Source organism: Bufo bufo, chromosome 1 (assembly GCF_905171765.1).
Source record: "Bufo bufo chromosome 1, aBufBuf1.1, whole genome shotgun sequence".
NCBI lineage: Eukaryota > Metazoa > Chordata > Amphibia > Anura > Bufonidae > Bufo > Bufo bufo.
In genome coordinates this window covers 795,091,448-795,111,908 of record NC_053389.1, presented here as the reverse complement: position 1 = coordinate 795,111,908, position 20,461 = coordinate 795,091,448, and positions in this window count along the sequence as shown.

Genomic DNA, 20,461 nt, shown 5'->3' with positions numbered 1-20,461 from the left:
TGGGATCTTTGTGTGCTGCTGTTAGGACTAAGGTAAAACAAATTATCGTTAGAAATTATTGATTCCCTTACGTGCTACCAGCAACATAGATAGGGAGATAGCAAGAAGAACCCCTAGGGAGGGCCCTCATGCCTGGCAGAATCAAGTGTAGTCTGCCCAAAGGCTGAGTACTCAGCTAATCTATAATGGGAAATGAATGGGAGGCAGACTTGCAAATCATGTCGAGAGGAAGAAGACTCCTCTCGGCAAAAGAAGTGGCTACGGCCCTAGTAGAATGGGCCTTCACGAACCCCGGAGGGTCCAGATATTGGGAAACAAAGGCTTCCTAATAGCCTCCGTAATCCATCGACTGATGGATGGTTTAGATGCCTTACGGCCTTTAACCTTACCGGCAATCAGGATTAGAAGATTTTCATCTTTCCTGAACGCCTTTGATCTATCCACATAGATCCGGAGGCATATCGAGACGTCCAGAGGATGTATAGCAGGTTCCTCGGAGGAGGTAGAAGGTGTAGAAAGAACCGGGAGGGATATCACCTGGTTGCTATTCTGGAATGAAGGAACTTTAGGCCTAAAATATGGGAGAAATCTTAAAAGGACCCAGTCTTGAAAAAAAAGATGGTATAGGGCTTGTGTGCTGAGAGAGCTTGAAGCTCGGAGACCCTCATGGCCGAAGTTATTGCAAGAAGAAAAGCAAGCTTCCATGTGACGAACTTGAAATCCACCTCCTCCAAAGGCTCAAAGGGGGGAGATGCTAACCCCTTGAGGACTACTAATAAATCCCATTGAGGAATGGGTCTCTGTACTGTAGGCTTTAATCTTTCACCTCCCTTAAGGAACCGTTTGATGAGCGGGTCCTGAAAAAAAGACCTGTTGAAGCAGGCTGAGATGGCAGAAACTTGAACCCTCAGAGTAGATGGAGCTTTGTCAAGGCCGTCTTGCAGGAACTGAAGGATGGCAGAGAGGGGCGGATCTGCAGACGCCACCTCCTTTGAGGTACACCAGGATGAGAATATCTTCATAATCCGTGAGTAGGCTCTCTTGGTAGAGTCCGCTCTTGAATGGAAGGGACTGATCAACCTCCAGGCTGTCAGGTTGAATCTGTGCAGATCTGAGCAGAGGTGAATGTCCCACGACACCAGGGTCCGCTGAGGGGGGAGCCTCCAATATTGCCCTCGACTCATCTGGGTGAGCTGGGTAAACCAGGATCTCTTCGGCCAAAATGGTATGATGGCTCTCACCGAGGCCTGATCCTGACTGATTTTCATCAATACCCTCGGAATCATGGAAAACGGAGGGAAGATGTAAGCCAGCCTGAACCTCCAGGATATTGACAGAGCATCTATCGCCAGGGGGTTGTCCTCTCTGTAAAGGGAGCAAAACCTCTCCACCTTGGCATTGAACCTTGTTGCCATGAGATCCACCTCTGGCATCCCCCAGTTGAGGACTATCTGCTTGAATATCTCCGGATGTAAAGACCACTCCATTGTTGGAAGACCGCGGCTCAGCCGACCCGCTATCATATTGAGGGAGCCTCGAATGTGGATCTCTCATAAATGTGACAGGTTCGACTCTGCCCAACCCAGAATCCCCCCGATCTCTGATAGGAGGGGAAGTGATCTTGTGCCTCTCAGCTTGATGTAAAGTACCGCAGTCATATTGTCTGACTGGACTTTCACAGCTTTGCCCCGGATCTGAGGGGCGAAGTGAAGGAGGGCTAGCCGGATATCTCAAATCTCCTGAAGAGACCAGGTTCCGTGAACTGGAGAGTCGTCTAGGTGAGTGCCCCAGCCTACTTGGGACGCATCTGTTGTCAATATGATCCAGGTTGGCTGGGTCATAGACTTCCCGTCTAAAAGATGGATCCACCATCTGAGGGACTACCGAGTTCGCCAAGACAGGGAGTTTAGCCCGGCAGGGCTGCCATTCCATTTGGAGAGGACCTCCGACTGTAGAGGGCGGAGGTGCCACAGAGCCCAAGGAACTGCTTCCGCAGACGCTGACATGAGCCCCAACATCTTCAGGAGAGTCCGAATTGGGACTCACCAGGGAACGGATAGGAACTCTGCTGTGCTCTGTATCCGGGATCTTTTTTGTGGAGACAACTGGAGAGACATCCCAACTGAGTCGATTATGAAGCCTAGATATCTTACTGAAGTTGACGGGCTCACGTTCGACTTCTGCCAGTTGATGATCCAAACTAAGCGGAACAGAAAGGAGATTGCTGCATGAAGATGCTGGGATAGGACCGCCGGAAAAGAGGCTTTCAAAAGCCAATCGTCCAGATAAGGAATGATGGTCAGTCTTTGAAGTCTTAAAGCTGCCACCACAGAAACCACCACCTTGGTGTGAGGGGCAGAAGAAATGCCAAAAGGAAGGGCAACAAACTGAAGGTGTCTGGTGGCACCCGACACCTGGACCGTGATCCTGAGAGATTTCCTGGAAGCAGGATGGATCGGAATGTGCAGATATGCATCCTTGAGGTCCAGGGTTGCCATCTTGTCCCCAGGACTGAGAACGTGAACCACTGACCTGATGGTTTTCATACGAAACTTCACCTTCCTTATATACAGATTGAAACGCCTCAGATTGATAATTATCCGGAGATCTGACGCTTTAGGAACCAGAAAAACTGGTGAATAGGTCCCTAAGCCCTGTTCCCCTGTCGGAACCTCCTCCAGAGCCCCCTTGCGGATGTAGTCCTGAATGTAGGCCTCCAGAACCGACTGCTTGGCAGCTTGTAAGAGCTTGGTCTTGATGAACTTGTCTGGAGGAAGAGAGATGATATTGATCAAGTAACCTTCGGAGATGATATTCAGGACCCAGGGATCCATAATATTTTGGTTCCAACTCTCTTTGAAGTGGGAGAGATGGCCCCCGACAGGTAGATGAGGCAGAGGAAATGGGAAGCTTTCTGGCAGGACGGCAGGAGTAACGGGAGTCATCTAAGAGCCTCGAGGAGGCCCGAAGTCAGGAGGTGGCTCTTTTATCCTTGGCTCCTCCGCGAGAGCGCCTCGAACCCCTTTGCTGCACTCCCCAGTCCCTTCGAGATCTTGACTGCTGGCCAGACCTACCCCATTGTCCTGTCTGCCCCGCCCTCGAAAGGACTGTTGGGGAAGACTCTTCCCCTTTTTATCTGATAGGCCTTCCATAATTTTATCAAGCTCCAAGCCGAACAGACGGTTGGGCTCAAAGGGAAGGCCACATAAATTGAATTTAGAAGAGTTGTCAGCGACTCTAGGCTTAAGCCATAAGGGCCTACGGGCTGCTCACACAAGGGCCATGGATTTGGCCGCAAATTTTAGCTGAAGCTGCGCGGTATCGCACAGGAAATTTATTGCCAGGTTAATGGTCTTGAAGGCAGCCAGTATGTCGTCACGAGACACCTGATCCACATCAGTCTGAATCTGGTTCAGGCAAGTCCAGAGGAACGTAGAGACCACGGTAGCAGCAATGGCTGTAGAAGCGGATGCTGCGGCTGCCGTGTAACCTCTTCTTAGAGTGCACTCTGCTCTCCTGTCAAGGGGATCCTGCAGACTAGACCCATCGTCTGCCGGAACCAGAGTGCGTCCTGAAAATTTGGCTACTGCCATGTCCACCTTGGGAATGGAACCCCACGATTCCACCAAGGACTTAGCCATAGGGAACATGGTTCTAATTTTTTTGGTTAGAACCGGCCCTTTCTCAGGTTTCTTCCACTCTGTATGCATGACAGAGAGGAGGGTCTCATCCGCTTTAAAGACACGTGGTGCCCGAATAGCGGGATTGGAAGGCTCCCCCGGGTCAACATCATGGTCCCCTGACCTGATGGACTTGAGTAGTGTCTGTTTTTTTGGAGGAAAAAAACACGAGGTAAGCTCCTCCTCCTCCTCTGAGGAGGAAGAAACTAAGGAGACCACAGAGGGTCTCTCCACCGGAGCAGAGGTCTCCATAGGCGTCTGGACAGGAGCAGGAAGCCTCTCATCAATCAAGTTCATGACTTCCCTGAGGGATCCATCCACATAGCTTTTCACCCATGAATACATATCCTGCATGGTAGGTTCACCATAAGGTTGGACCCTCGGACGGCAACTGTCACACTTAGAGTAGGGATAGCAATGCTCCAAAGGAGTGCTATAATCGTAGCAAGATAAATGCTTCCTCTTGGAAGCCGACTTTCTGCTATCAGGATCCCATGGAGAAGACATCACTGCGGGAGGAAAAAACAATAAGATATTTGTATATTGTTACTAAGCAGAAAGATAAGAGGCACACCGAAGGTAGCAGAAGAAGGGTTATCCAAGAACAAAGGCACCTATAAGCAGAAAAAATACCAGCTTATAAGGGACTCTGAGCTAGCTGTGAAGCATGTGCAGCCAGAGACCGAGCTGGTAGACAATGCTTCCTTAGGGCTCTTTTACACTTGCGTTGTCCGGATCCGTCGTGCACTCCATTTGCCGGAGGTGCCCGCCGGATCCGTAACAACGCAAGTGAACTGAAAGCATTTGAAGACTGATCCGTCTTCAAAATGCGTTCAGTGTTACTATGGCACCCAGGACGCTATTAACCACTTCAGCCCCCAGTGCTTAAACACCCTGAAAGACCAGGCCACTTTTTACACTTCTGACCTACACTACTTTCACCGTTTATTGCTCGGTCATGCAACTTACCACCCAAATTAATTTTACCTCCTTTTCTTCTCACTAATAGAGCTTTCATTTGGTGGTATTTCATTGCTGCTGACATTTTTACTTTTTTTGTTATTAATCGAAATTTAACGATTTTTTTGCAAAAAAATGACATTTTTCACTTTCAGTTGTAAAATTTTGCAAAAAAAACAAGATCCATATAGAAATTTTGCTCTAAATTTATAGTTCTACATGTCTTTGATAAAAAAAAAATGTTTGGGTAAAAAAAAAATGGTTTGGGTAAAAGTTATAGCGTTTACAAACTATGGTACAAAAATGTGAATTTCCGCTTTTTGAAGCAGCTCTGACTTTCTGAGCACCTGTCATGTTTCCTGAGGTTCTACAATGGCCAGACAGTACAAACACCCCACAAATGACCCCATTTCGGAAAGTACACACCCTAAGGTATTCGCTGATGGGCATAGTGAGTTCATAGAACTTTTTATTTTTTGTCTTAAGTTAGCGGAAAATGATGATTTTTTTTTTTTTTTCTTACAAAGTCTCATATTCCACTAACTTGTGACAAAAAATAAAAACTTCTATGAACTCACTATGCCCATCACGAAATACCTTGGGGTCTCTTCTTTCCAAAATGGGGTCACTTGTGGGGTAGTTATACTGCCCTGGCATTCTAGGGGCCCAAATGTGTGAGAAGTGGTCTGAAATCAAATTCTGTAAAAAATGACCTGTGAAATCCGAAAGGTGCTCTTTGGAATATGGGCCCCTTTGCCCACCTAGGCTGCAAAAAAGTGTCACACATCTGGTATCTCTGTACTCAGGAGAAGTTGGGCAATGTGTTTTGGGGTGTCTTTTTACATATACCCATGCTGGGTGAGATAAATATCTTGGTCAAATGCCAACTTTGTATAAAAAAATGGGAAAAGTTGTCTTTTGCCAAGATATTTCTCTCACCCAGCATGGGTATATGTAAAATGACACCCCAAAACACATTCCCCACCTTCTCCTGAGTACGGCAATACCAGATGTGTGACACTTTTTTGCAGCCTAGGTGGGCAAAGGGGCCCATATTCCAAAGAGCACCTTTCGGATTTCACAGGTCATTTTTTACAGAATTTGATTTCAAACTCCTTACCACACATTTGGGCCCCTAGAATGCCAGGGCAGTATAAATACCCCACAAGTGACCCCATTTTGGAAAGAAGAGACCCCAAGGTATTCGCTGATGGGCATAGTGAGTTCATGGAAGTTTTTATTTTTTGTCACAAGTTAGTGGAATATGAGACTTTGTATGAAAAAAAAAAAAAAATGTGTTTTGGGGTGTCATTTTACATATACCCATGCTGGGTGAGAGAAATATCTTGGCAAAAGACAACTTTTCCCATTTTTTTATACAAAGTTGGCATTTGACCAAGATATTTCTCTCACCCAGCATGGGTATATGTAAAATGACACCCCAAAACACATTCCCCAACTTCTCCTGAGTATGGTGATACCAGATGTGTGACACTTTTTTGCAGCCTAGATGCGCAAAGGGGCCCAAATTCCTTTTAGGAGGACATTTTTAGACATTTGGATACCAGACTTCTTCTCACGCTTTGGGGCCCCTAGAATGCCAGGGCAGTATAAATACCCCACATGTGACCCCATTTTGGAAAGAAGACACCCCAAGGTATTCAATGAGGGGCATGGCGAGTTCATAGAAATTTTTTTTTTTTGGCACAAGTTAGCGGAAATTGATATTTTTAATTTTTTTCTCACAAAGTCTCCCGTTCCGCTAACTTGGGACAAAAATTTCAATCTTTCATGGACTCAATATGCCCCTCACGGAATACCTGGGGGTGTCTTCTTTCCGAAATGGGGTCACATGTGGGGTATTTATACTGCCCTGGCATTCTAGGGGCCCTAAAGCGTGAGAAGAAGTCTGGAATATAAATGTCTAAAAAATTTTACGCATTTGGTTTCCGTGAGGGGTAGGGTGAGTTCATGTGAGATTTTATTTTTTGACACAAGTTAGTGGAATATGAGACTTTGTAAGAAAAAAAATAAAATAATTCCGCTAACTTGGGCCAAAAAAATGTCTGAATGGAGCCTTACAGAGGGGTGATCAATGACGGGGGGTGATCAGAGAGTCTATATGGGGTGATAACCACAGTCATTGATCACGCCCCTGTAAGGCTTCATTCAGACGTCCGGATGCGTTTTGCGGATCCGATCCATCTATCAGTGGATCCGTAAAAATCATGCGGACGTCTGAATGGAGCTTTACAGGGGGGTAATCAATGACAGGGGGGTGATCAGGGAGTCTATATGGGGTGATCAGGGGCTAATAAGGGGTTAATAAGTGACCGGGGGGGGGGGGGGGGGTGTAGTGTAGTATAGTGGTGCTTGGTGCTACTTTACTGAGCTACCTGTGTCCTCTGGTGGTCGATCCAAACAAAGGGGACCACCAGAGGACCAGGTAGCAGGTATATTAGACGCTGTTATCAAAACAGCGTCTAATATACCTGTTAGGGGTTAAAAAAAACACATCTCCAGCCTGCCAGCGAACGATCGCCGCTGGCAGGCTGGAGATCAACTCTCTTACCTTCCGTTCCTGTGAGCGTGCGCGCGTTCACAGGAAATCTTGTGTCTCGCGAGATGACGCATATATGTGTGACTCTGCGCAGGGCTGCCACCTCCGGAACGCGATCCTGCGTTAGGCGGTCCGGAGGTGGTTAAAGTCCTGGTTGCCATAGTAGTATTGGGAGCAGTATACTTACAGTCCGTGCGGCTCCCGGGGCGCTCCAGAATGACGTCAGAGCGCCCCATGCGCATGGATGACGTGATCCATGCGACACGTCATCCATGAGCGTGGGGCGCCCTGACGTCACTCTGAAGCACCCTGGGAGCCGCACGGACGGTAAGTATACTGCTCCCCACTACACTTTACCATGGCAAACAGGACTTTAGTGTCCTGGGAGCCATGGTAACCATTCAGAAAAAGCTAAACGTCGGATCCGGTAATGCGCCGAAACGACGTTCAGCTTAAGGCCGGATCCGGATTAATGCCTTTCAATGGGCATTAATTCCGGATCCGGCCTTGCAGCAAGTGTTCAGGATTTTTGACCGGAGCAAAAAGCGCAGCATGCTGCGGTATTTTCTCCGGCCAAAAAAACGTTCCGTTCCGGAACTGAAGACATCCTGATGCATCTTGAACGGATTTCTCTCCATTCAGAATGCATGGGGATAATCCTGATCAGGATTCTTCCGGCATAGAGCCCCGACGACAGAACTCTATGCCGGAAAAGAACAACGCAAGTGTGAAAGAGCCCTAAAATAGACTAAACCCAGAAGAAGAACTCTGCCCCTAGGTGGGGAAAAAATAACCAAACTTATGGAACACCTATAAATATAAGAAATGCTACCTAGCAGGGCATAGAAGAAAGTAACAAAAATCCTCCTAACAGGAGGAAGAAGAAAAGATGATCCCCGGCGACCGTGAATCATGGCCACGAGGAATACCCGGACGTGACGTCATGGCGGCGCCTATCAGCCGCGGGAAACCGGACCGAGGACGCCGCCGAGAAGAGCAAAACAAGGTGCGCTAGCCGGTAAGCTGCCGGAACCGAAGACCAAAGGACCAGCGCCTGAAAAGAAAGAGATCCCTGAAAAAAAAAGGAGGGGATCACCGCCAGTCCACCTGTCCGGGAGGACAGAAAAAAAAATACAGTGAGCTGGGGGTGGTTCCCTCCTTTATAGAGGGTATTTAATTGTTTAATTGAATGATTTACTTGAGCGCATTAATAATTCCGCCTGTCCTACCAGTCCACGGGGGGTGGTTAACCCCATCTGTGCTGCTAGTAGGAAGTAAGGGAATGGGGTATTACTGCCCCTGTGGACAATCAGGACAGGTGAAAATTTTATTAATTAAATCAAATAAAGTGATAATTAACCAGTTAGGCCCCTATAAAGACCTCCCCAAACACACACACACCGTGTGAATGTTAAAGGGGTTCTGCAGTTTGTTTAAACTGATGATCTATCCTCTGGATAGATCATCAGCATCTGATCGACGGGGGTCCGACACCCGGGACCCCCGCCGATCAGCTGTTAGACAAGGCAGCAGCGCTCCAGGCCTTCTCACTGTTTACCGCAGGGCCAGTGACGTCACGACTTGTATCAACTGGCCTGGGCGGGGCTAAGCTCTGTTCACTTAAATGGAGCTTAGCTGCGCCCAGGCAAGTTCATACTAGTCGTGACGTCACTGGGCCTGCGGTAAACAGGCGCATTGAGGATGGAGCGGCCGAGCGAGCGTCCTCCTCTCAGTGCGCCTGCGCCGACTGAATACCGTTACGCCGCAGGCGCGAGATCTTGATAGCAGACAGGACCAGCCAGAGGACGATCCCGTCCGTTGGCCCTGTCAATCAACATGCGGAGGGGGCGTCTTTAGGATAGGAGGATGCGGCTGCTACCAGCAAGTAGCCGCCCTACTTGCTGGTAGCAAGGTAATTTGCATATTTTAAAAGTACATTTTTAACATAATCTGCTGAACCGAAATGATTAATTACAGTATGTATGCAAAAATCGCAGTATAGGGATTAAAACGAACCAAAAAAAAAACAAAACTGTTTAGTGGGGTGACAGAAGCCCTTTAAGTCAAGCCTATAATGGCTTACAAATGTAGAGTGGGAACTTCATGAGGCAGCAGCACAAATGTGCTCCAAATGTACTAGGTTCCTCAGCCGTAGATGCAGCTACCGCTCGGGTAGAATGAGCATGGATAAAAGCTGGGGGCGCCAATCCCTGAGCGACAAAAGCTTCTCTGATGGCTTCTTTGATCCAACGGCTTAATGTCGGTTTAGAAGTTTTAAGACCTTTGTTCTTTCCGGTGAAAAGAATGAAAAAATTCTCGGATCTTTGAAAGTCTTTAGTTCTTTCTAGGTTTATTCTCATACTTCTGGCAACATCTAGGGTCTGTAAGACCTGCTCTTCTTCCGACACTGGAGACTGATAAAAAACAGGTTAAGAAATGGCCTGGTTTAAATTGCGGAAAGAAGGTACTTTAGGAACAAAGGTAGGGAGAAACCGCAGGAGGACTCTATCTGGTAAAAATAGAGTATATGGCTCCACAGCAGCCAAGGCTTGCAATTCTCTGATTCTCTTTTCTGAAGTAATGGCAAACAAAAAACAGGTTTTCCAAGATAAGAATTTTAAATCCACGCTCTGAAGGGGCTCAAAGGGGGGAGAGCATAACCCCCTGAGCACGACTGACAGATCCCACTGAGGTATAGGGCTCAGGATCCTAGGTTGCAGTCTTTCAGCTCCTTTAAGGAACCTTTTGATTAGATGGTCCTGACAAAAGGGCTTGCCCAAAACTGTAGACAAAGCTGAGGTATGTACCCTTAAGGTTGAAGATTTGAGATCTTTGTCTAATCCATCCTGTAGGAACTGAAGAACGAAAGAAAGAGGGGGATCCAATGAGGACACCTCGTTTAGGGTACACCACTGCAGAAAAATCCTTCTAATTCTGGAATAGGCTTTGTTGGTAGCTACCGATCTGGAATGAGATAAAGTCCTCAGGACCCTCGCAGAAAACCCTCTATACTCTAGAAGGGGGCGATCAACCTCCAGGCTATCAGATTGAGACTCTTAAAGTCTAGGCAGGACCCTGCCAGATGTACTAGGTCCTGCCTCAGAGTTAGCTTCCAATATTGCCCCTGGCTCATGTGTCTGAGCTGGGTGAATCAAGATCTCTTCGGCCAGAAGGGTATTATGGCGATCACTGAGCTTTGGTCTTGCCTGAGTTTCATCAATACTGTTGGTATCATGAAAACTGGAGGGAATACATAGGCCAGCCTGAACCTCCACGGAATGGACAGAGCATCTACCGCCCAAGGATTGTCCTCCCTGTATAGGGAGCAGAATCTGTCCACCTTGGCGTTGAACCTTGTCACCATAAGATCGATCTCTGGCATTCCCATTCCCGACCATTGCATAATCTGATGGAAGACTTCTTGGCTTAGGGACCACTCGCCTGGCACCGGAAGATTTTGACTTAAGTGATCCGCCACCACATTGAGAGTTCCTCTGATGTGAACTGCGGCTAGGTGGGTAAGGTTCTTCTCTGCCCAAGACGGGATCAATCCCACTTCCTGGAGGAGAGGTTGAGATCTCGTTCCTCCCTGTCTGTTTATGTAGAATGCTGTTGTCATATTGTCCGAGCGAACTCTGACTGCCTTGCCCTGGACTTGAGGCGCAAAGTGTAGGAGCGCCAACTGTATCGCTCTTAATTCTCTTAAGTTTGACGACATTTGGCTCTCTTGGGGAGTCAAAGTACCCTGTACTGGAACTTCTTCCAGGTGGGCTCCTCAACCTAGAAGGAATGCATCCACCAGGGTGGAATCAAGGATCTTTCAGCTGCTTCCACCACCTGAGGGAGCGGCATACCCGAAGAGACAGGGAGCATTTCTTGTCTAACTCAGTAGGGTTGCGGTTCCATAGGCCCAACGCTTCTGACTGAAGAAGGCGCAAGTGTGCTAGGGCCCAAGAGACTGCCTCTGCAGTTGCTGACATGTGGCCCAACATTTCATCAAGGTTCTGATGGAAACCACACGGGGGACCATCAGAAACACTGTGGCTCTGATTATTTTCTGGCGTCTCTCCGGAGTGAGGGAGAGAGTCATCCGAGAGGAGTCTATTATGAACCCCAAGAATCTTCGTGATGTTGCTGGTACGATCTCGGATTTCTTCCAATTTATTATCCAGCCCAAATGCTGGAGAAAAGTAAGAGCCCCATGAAGATGGTTCTGTAACATATCTAGAGAAGCGGCTTTTAGTAGCTAGTCGTCTAGATAAGGAATCATTTCTAAACCTCCTAGCCTCAAGGCTGCCACTATAGTGACCACAACCTTTGTGAAGGTGTGGGGGGCAGAAGAGATTCCAAAGGGCAGGACAGCAAAATGTCTGATAGTGCACCTGAGAGAGAAAGCAATCCGTAGGTATCTTCTGTGATCTGGATGAACGGGTACATGAAGATATGCATCCTTGAGGTCTATGGTGACCATGAGATCCCCTGGTTGCAGAACCTGTATGACCGAGTGAATGGTCTCCATTCTGAACCGCTTTGGGGTTAAAAAACGGTTCTGGTAACGGAGATCTATTATCATTTGCCAGCTCCCGTCCGACTTGGGTACAAGAAACATATCCGGATCGTTTCTCTGCAGAGGGCACTTCCTCTAGCGCTTCCTTTTGTAGGTAAAGAAGGATGGATTGTTCTAAGCTTGCCTGTTTTACAGGAGAGAGGAGTGAGGTCCTCACGAACCTTAAAGGAGGAGCTAAAAAGCTTATTCTGTACACCTCTCTTATAACTTGAAGGACCCATTGGCCCGAAATCCTGCGTTCCCAATTTTTTAGGAAATGGCGGAGTTGTCCGCCTACAGGAGTGAGCAAGCCGGGGGGAATAAGAGGGTCTACAATAAGACCTGCCAGGGGAGTAGAGATGGCGTCAAAGGCTCGACTTTTTCTCCCTAGGGTCCTGGTGCGAGGAGTTCCTCTGCAGCGAGAGCCTTGTCCTCTGCGGAATCTATGGTAGGATTGGGATCTAGATCCCCTAAATTGCCTACCTCTCCCCCTAGAGCAGCGGTTCTCAACCTAGGGGTCGCGACCCCTTTGGGGGTCGATCGGCCCTTTCCGGGGGGTCGCCTGAGGCTTCCTATTGTGGGTCCAGGCCCGTCGCTAACAGACAGGCAAAACAAGCAATTGGCCCGGGGCCAAGCAGAGCCGGTGCTTGTTTTGCGGCTGAGTAACTCAGAAGATCCGATGGTATATTCTAACCCCCAGGCGTTCCCATGGTGACGGGGACGCTTGCCTGGGGGTTAGAATATACCATCGGATCTGAGTTTTACGAGCTTAGTAAGATCGTAAAAACTCTAATCCGATGGTATATTCTAACCCCCAGGCGTTCCCATGGTGACAGGGACGCTTGCCTGGGGGTTAGAATATACAGGGCCACGCCGCTCACAGCAGTATATTTATAAACTAATCAGTAACTACTTTAACTTTAATCATTGCTCATTGCTGAGCTCTTTACTTGGATTATAATTTATTTGGATATGGGATATCTTACTTTGTCTTAGCTCCGGTAAGAGCAGGCAGTGCGGGGGGCGGCGCTCACTCACTGACGTCACGCGCCTGCTCCTCCCACTAGGCGGCGCAGGCGCGTGACGTCAGTGAGTGAGCGCCGCCCCCCGCACTGCCTGCTATTACCGGAGCTAAGACAGAGTAAGATATCCCATATCCAAATAAATTATAATCCAAGTAAAGAGCTCAGCAATGAGCAATGATTAAAGTTAAAGTAGTTACTGATTAGTTTATAAATATACTGCTGTGAGCGTTGGGGAGGGAGATCTGTGGATGGCAGTGCCATCCACAGATCCCCCCTCCCCTAAACAGTGCCATCCACAGATCTCCCCCCTAAACAGTGCCATCCACAGATCTCCCCCCTAAACAGTGCCATCCACAGATCTCCCCCCTAAACAGTGCCATCCACAGATCCCCCCTAAACAGTGCCATCCACAGATCCCCCCCTAAACAGTGCCATCCACAGATCCCCCCCTCCCCTAAACAGTGCCATCATGGCACTGTTTAGGGAGGGGGGATCTGTGGATGGCACTGTTTAGGGGGGATCTGTGGATGGCACTGTTTAGGGGGGATCTGTGGATGGCACTGTTTAGGGGGGATCTGTGGATGGCACTGTTTAGGGGGGATCTGTGGATGGCACTGTTTAGGGGGATCTGTGGATGGCACTGTTTAGGGGGGAGATCTGTGGATGGCACTGTTTGGGGGGAGATCTGTGGATGGCACTGTTTAGGGGGGATCTGTGGATGGCACTGTTTAGGGGGGATCTGTGGATGGCACTGTTTAGGGGGGAGATCTGTGGATGGCACTGTTTATGGGAGGGGGGATCTGTGGATGGCACTGTTTAGGGGGCAGATCTGTGGATGGCACTGTTTAGGGGAGGGGGGATCTGTGGATGGCACTGTTTAGGGGGGAGATCTGTGGATGGAACTGTTTAGGGGAGGGGGGATCTGTGGATGGCACTGTTTAGGGGGGAGATCTGTGGATGGCACTGTTTAGGGGAGGGGGATCTGTGGATAGCACTGTTTAGGGGGGGGATCTGTGGATGGCACTGTTTAGGGGAGGGGGATCTGTGGATGTCTTTGTGATTAATTACTCTGCTTTAATTATGTTCAATTTGTAGCAATAAAAATACATCCTGCATATCAGATATTTACATTACAATTCATAACAGTAGCAAAATTAGTTATGACGTAGCAAGGAAAAAAATTTAATGGTTGGGGGTCACCACAACATGAGGAACTGTATTAAGGGGTCACGGCTTTAGAAAGGTTGAGAACCACTGCCCTAGAGGATTGCTGAGGGAGACACATTCCTTTTTTTTTTTATCAGAGAGTCCCTCCATAATCCTTTTAGCTCAGAGCCAAATAGTCTCCCTGGTTCGTAAGGGAGACCACAGAGATTGTACTTAGAGGCATTGTCTGAGCCAGAGGGGCCTCCTACTGGCCACAGAAAGAGCCATTGACTTTGAAGCCAACTTACTGTAAGCTGTTGAGATGCTGCCTCACTCAAGAAATCCGCTCCCAAAAGAGCAGACCTGAACTGAGAACTGATATCAGTTCTACATCAGAGTCTACATCTGTTTGAATTTCCAGGAACTTATTCCGGAGAAAATTAGCAACCTCCGAGGATGCAACTGAAGCGGAGGCGGATGCGGCAGAATAGCTTCTTCTTCTGCATTCAACTCTTATATCCAGTGGATCCTGGACATTAGAACTATCCTCAGAGGGAACCACAGTGCGTCTTCACAGCTTGGATATGGCTAAATCCACCTTGGGAGGAGGACTCCATTGGTCCAGTTGACTTTGGACTAGAGGGGTATAAGGTTTTGAACCTTTTAGAAATTACCGGTCCCTTTTCTGGATGCTTCTATTCAGTTGTCATCAAACTTCTGAGCGACTCTTCCACTTGGAAGGCCCTAGGCCCCCTAGAGGTGGATAAAGAAGCTTCCCCTTGATCAACATCCTGGTCCCTTGACCTGATGGATTTCAATAGTCGCTGAACCTTTTCCACCGGGAATATCTGGGTGGGTAGTGTTCTCCTCCTCTTCACTATCTAAAGCTGAGGAATGGGCTTCATCAACAATCATCAGGTCTTCTCCAAGAGACTAAGATCTCCTAGGAGAACTATGTCTAGGCCTTTTCTGGGCTAATGCGTCAGCTATGGACTTGCCCACGAATTCTTTTACCCAGGTTATCATGTCCAGAGATTGGGGCTCAGGATCTGAAGGGGGCGACAACTCTGACATTTCCTATAAATATAGTTGTCAGGCAGCAAGGCGCCACAGCCCCAACACGACAGGTGCCTGCGCTTGGCAGAGGACTTCCGTCCCAAAGAGGGCACCTCTCCCGAACCCGGAGAAGTCATTCGGCAGCAGCAGCCGCCAAGGCGGCTGCAGAATTAGCAGGTAACGTCAGGTCAGAAACGTGCATGAACACAACTGTGTCAGCACAAAGGCAACAGCAAACTCTCAGTTCAAGGAGAGACAGCTGAAGGGGAAGCGCTTCTTAAATAGCCGAGAGGGGAGGAGAAACAAACCTCCACCCCCTCTGACCTCAGCTCGTCTTTCACCAAGTAAAGGAGCAAAGAAATCTTTACAGGTGGGAGTAGAGTAATGTATAAAAAAAAAAAAAAAAGTTTTTCTGTCCGGAAAAAAAGATAAGAAGTTTAAGTTCATCGCAGTACTTCTGGTCCGGAGCCAGACCGGAAGTTTGGCAGTTCACTGATCCCCGCGCCGCCGCAAGAGGAAGACGCAGGACCGCCGAAGGCAGGGGCACAGGCAGGTTAGAAAACCCCTCACTGCACAAACGCCGGTAATCTCAGCCTGTCTGATACAAGGAACGGACGGCCTGAGGCAAAGGGGATCGTAGCCAGAGACCGCACGCCGGCCCTCGCGGCTGAACTTCAGGAATAAAAATTTAGAAGTTGGTCTCCAAGAGACCACCACCTGTCCCTTCTGTCCGCAGAACAGAAAAAAATCGCACTGTGTGTGTGTTTGGGGAGGTCTTTATAGGGGCCAAATTGGTTAATTACCACTTTATTTGATTTAATTAATAAAAGTTCCACCTGTCCTGATTGTCCACGAGGCAGTAATACCCCAGTTGTGCTGCTGTTGGGACGTAAGGTAAAAGTCCAAATAACAAGAATGATAAATGGAAGTTCTCCAGATCTAGAGCCAGGGGTTTTCTGTTTAAAAAACAGCCCTCAGACTCCTCCAGAAAAGATAATCTCCAATGACGCCAGGGTGGGAGGAAGATTGCAAAACTTCCTCCCAGCTTGGAAAAGAATATCAAACAGCTCCTGGATTCTTCAATCTCTTATTTCCATGGCTCCTGAGAATATTCACAAAGTTAATTTCGGAGATGGGAGCCCACATAAGAGAAAAGAACATCCTGTTCATTCCATACTTAGACGATTTTCTGATTGTAGCTCCATCAAGTAAAAGTTGTCTATTTCAGATTTAACAGGTGATGCAGAACTTGTTATCCCTCGGATGGGTCATGAACAAAGAGAAGTCAAAACTCTTACCAAGAAAAGTACAGCAATTTAATTCTGGACTCTGAGGCTCAAAGATCCTTTCTAACTTTAGACAAAGTCCAGAAAGTAAGGTTAGTGGTTCACACTCTAACGAAGAACCCTCAGGTTACTTTAAGTAAGGGGATGTCAGTTTTGGGAACCCTGACTTCCTGCATCCCTGCAGTGCAGTGGGCCAAAGTTAAATGCAGACCTCTTCAGTGGGAGATGCTTCGGGCCTGGTCAGGCGATACAAGAGATTTAGAAAAAGTAATTTTAGTCTGAGCTTGGACTTGTCAGGCTTTAAGTTGTTTGTTGTGTCTAGACAATTTGACTCAGGGAGTTCCTTGGAGAGTAATAAACCCCCTAGTGATCACTACATATGCCAGCCCAACAGGTTGAGGAGCGCATGTAGATAAGACATTGCTTCAAGGTTTGTGAGATTGCTCGATCTTGGGTTAAGGAACTCATGGTGGTATTTTGGGCTTTACAGAAAGTTATTCCCCTCATTCAGGACCGTCATGTGAGAGACAATGGTTCTGTTGTAGCGTACGTGAACCACCAGAGGGGTTCTCGGTCCAGGGCTTTATGGGATCTTGCTATTCAGATTTTTTCCCTGGTAGAAGGAAAGTCCTTGTCAGCTCTTCATATCAAGGGGGTAAACAATTAGAGAGTAGATTATTTGAGCCGTCAGACTCTGGATCAGAGGGAGTGGTCTCTCCATTTTCTCTAAAATAGTCCGGCTCTAGGGTATGCCAGAGATAGACTTATTTGCCACCAGAACGAACAGAAAGGTAGAGAAGTTCTTCTCCCTTTCACCAGGGGATTTACTGTGCGCAGTAGAGGCTTTTCTTCAACTTTGGGGACAAGGTCTACTTTATGCATTTCCCCCTCTTCAGATCATTTCCAAGGTCCTAAAGAAGATAAGGGAAGACAGGGCGAGGGTAATCCTTTTTGGTCCCGTTGAGCTTAGTTTTCTTGGCTGAGAATCCTGTCTGTAGCATAACTTTGGGTGCGTCCAGAAATTCCAGATCTTCTAGCACAAGGCCCAATAGATCCCCAACCCTGGTTTCCCTCCAGAATTCCTAAGACTCCTTCTTGGGACCTTAAAGGGTCTCCTTGCTTAAAGTCAAGGTAACCACGCCCCCTTCCCTGTGACTGACAGCTGGCAGTTTGGCTGGCTTTGCGGAACTCTGCATAAGCGCTGTCAAACACAGCGAAGAGGCAGGGAAGGGGGCGTGGTTACCTTGACTTAAAGCAAGGAGGCCGCTGCCCCCTTGACTACAAGCATGTGTAGAGAAGCGCGCCGGCAGGGGATAAAGGAACGTTTTCAGAGCTTTTGCCACATCTGCCTTCAGGAACAAAACAATCATCAGAAACAAACAGTGGGGCGGTGGCTCACTCTGGACGGAACTGTGGAACAGGTGCTGCTAGCCCAAATTGGAGGGACACCCACCCTCTGAAAAGTAAATTTGTAAAACTAAAATGATGGGCGAGCATCAGAAACACACTGCTGGCTACTCTCAGGTACTGCTGGCGGATTTAGATGGTTTTTGGAGGTGACATGTTCCCTTTAACGTAGTTTTGAAGGCCCTGATTAAACAGCCTTTTGAACCTCTAGATGACCTTCCTATAAAGATGCTGACATTGAAGTGTATCCTTCTGGTAGCTATTACCTCAGCAAGGAGGATAGGTGAGCTTCAGGCACTTTCCATCAGTCCCCCCAATACTACTATTCATTCAGGCGAATAGGATTTCTTTTAGACCTGATCCGGCCTTTCTTCCAAAAGTGGTTTCTGATTTTCATAGGGCTCAAGAAATAATCCTCCCTTTCTTCTGTGTTGACCCAAAAAATCAGAGGCAGAATTTCACTGTTTAGATGTTAGGAGATGTGTTTTAGCGTATCTAGAGGCTACTAAGGACTAGAGAAAATCCTCTTCCTTGTTTGTACTGTCTTCAGGTCAGAACAAGCGGAAGACAGCTATTTATCTAGTTTATCTTGCAGAAACCCATTCCTTCATGGTGGACGGCTTATTCTACCAGGGCGATTGCCACCTCATGGGCAGAAAGGGCAGAGGCTTTCATTCAAGACATATTCAAGGCGGCCACTTGGACATCGGCTCTGACATTCTATAGACGTTATAGATTAGATCTTTCCGCGGTGTCTGATCTTTCTTTTGGACGTAAGGTCCTTCAGGCTGTGGTCCCTCCCTGATTTCAGTTCTATGTCATGGAGTTCGCTGTCATATGACGCAGGGAAAAATTACCAGTAATTTGATTTTCTGGAGTCCATGACAGCACCGTTCTAGTTCCCCCCTTTTGTTTGCTTCCTCTTCTCCTTTTCCTGTGATCTTGGTGATTGGCTCTAGTTTAATTGTCACTGGGTGTGCAAGGAAAAAAAACATAGAAAAAAATAGGAAAAGGTGTTTAAGTAGATAAACATACAAGCAAGGGCTAGTTGACCTGGTGGGCGATATGGATGAATGGAAGGTAGTCTCTCATTTCTGGAAACTACTGAATGAGGGAGAGACTCCTCCTTTTTTTTTATATCTGGGGTTTCCTGTCCTGGGTAGCAGACCCTCTCTCCTGGTGTTCCCATGGACTCCAGAAAATCTAATTACCGGTAAATATTAAAAATTCTGATGATACAAAGGAGTTAATAAAAGCTGTAAGGACTATAATGAACCTATCTAATGAGAAAATTCAGAAATCGGTTCATGACGTTCAGTGGCTTGGATCAAAGTAGGAAAATAGTTTTTCTAGTGCATAAAAATCTGCATTATTTAATTAAGAAGGAATTGGAGGGTGCCAGACAGAAAATGTTCCATCCCTAGGACAATAAAATGTAGACTCCCGTTTAATGAGGAAGATGAGACATTACTCACCCAATGTCCCAAAGTAGATGTGTCTTCATCCAAATTGGTTAAGAACACTAATGCTCTACCTTTTGAAGACATGGATACTTTAAAAGATCCCATGGACAAAAAAGTTGATACCTGCTTTAAGAGATCCTGGGAAGCGACCGTGGCGCTGTTCAAACCTATCTGGCAGTGACTCAGTTGCAAGATCCCTTAAGATATGGCTACCTCAGTTGGAGTCTCTCTTAAACAAGAATACTCCTTATGACACCTTAAAAGACTCCTTTGCCCTTCTGCTCAAGGCGGTGGGTTTTCTTTCAGATGCCACGGCGGAGTCTGTGAGGATGACGGCTAGGTCTACTGCTTTGTCTGTAACAGCCAGGGGGGTCTTATGGTTAAAATCTTATTAGATAATTCCTCCAAGATAATACTATATGTAGCCTTCCTTTTCATGGGGAAATGTTGTTTAGACAGGACTTGGAAAAAAAATTAGAGAAGGCTTCTGACAAGCGGAAAATACCGCCTAATAATAAACTTAAAAGAGCTAAACAAGTTTATTTCCTATCAGAAATTCAAAATGGTGTCCATAAAGTCCAGTGTAAATCTATTAAAAAAGGAGATTTTATGGCTTCCTTGAATCTCAAAGACACTTATTACCATATTCCAATTTGTCCGGAAGATCAAAAAGTTCTAAGAATAGTGGTTTATCTTAAGGAGTGCTTCAACATTTTCAGTTTTAGGTCCTTCCATTTGATATCACTTCGGCACCGAGAGTCTTTACAAAAGTCATGGTGGAAGTGGTAGCGCATTTAAGAAGACAAAATACACTGCTCAAAAAAATAAAGGGAACACTTAAACAACACAATGTAACGCCAAGTCAATCACACTTCTGTGAAATCAAACTGTCCACTTAGGAAGCAACACTGAGTGACAATCAATTTCACATGCTGTTGTGCAAATGGGATAGACAACAGGTGGAAATTATAGGCAATTAGCAAGACACCCCCAATAAAGGAGTGGTTCTGCAGGTGGTGACCACAGACCACTTCTCAGTTCCTATGCTTCCTGGCTGATGTTTTGGTCACTTTTGAATGCTGGCGGTGCTTTCACTCTAGTGGTAGCATGAGATGGAGTCTACAACCCACACAAGTGGCTCAGGTAGTGCAGCTTATCCAGGATGGCACATCAATGCGAGCTGTGGCAAGAAGGTTTGCTTTGTCTGTCAGCGTAGTGTCCAGAGCATGGAGGCGCTACCAGGAGACAGGCCAGTACATCAGGAGACGTGGAGGAGGCCGTAAGAGGGCAACAACCCAGCAGCAGGACCGCTACCTCCGCCTTTGTGCAAGG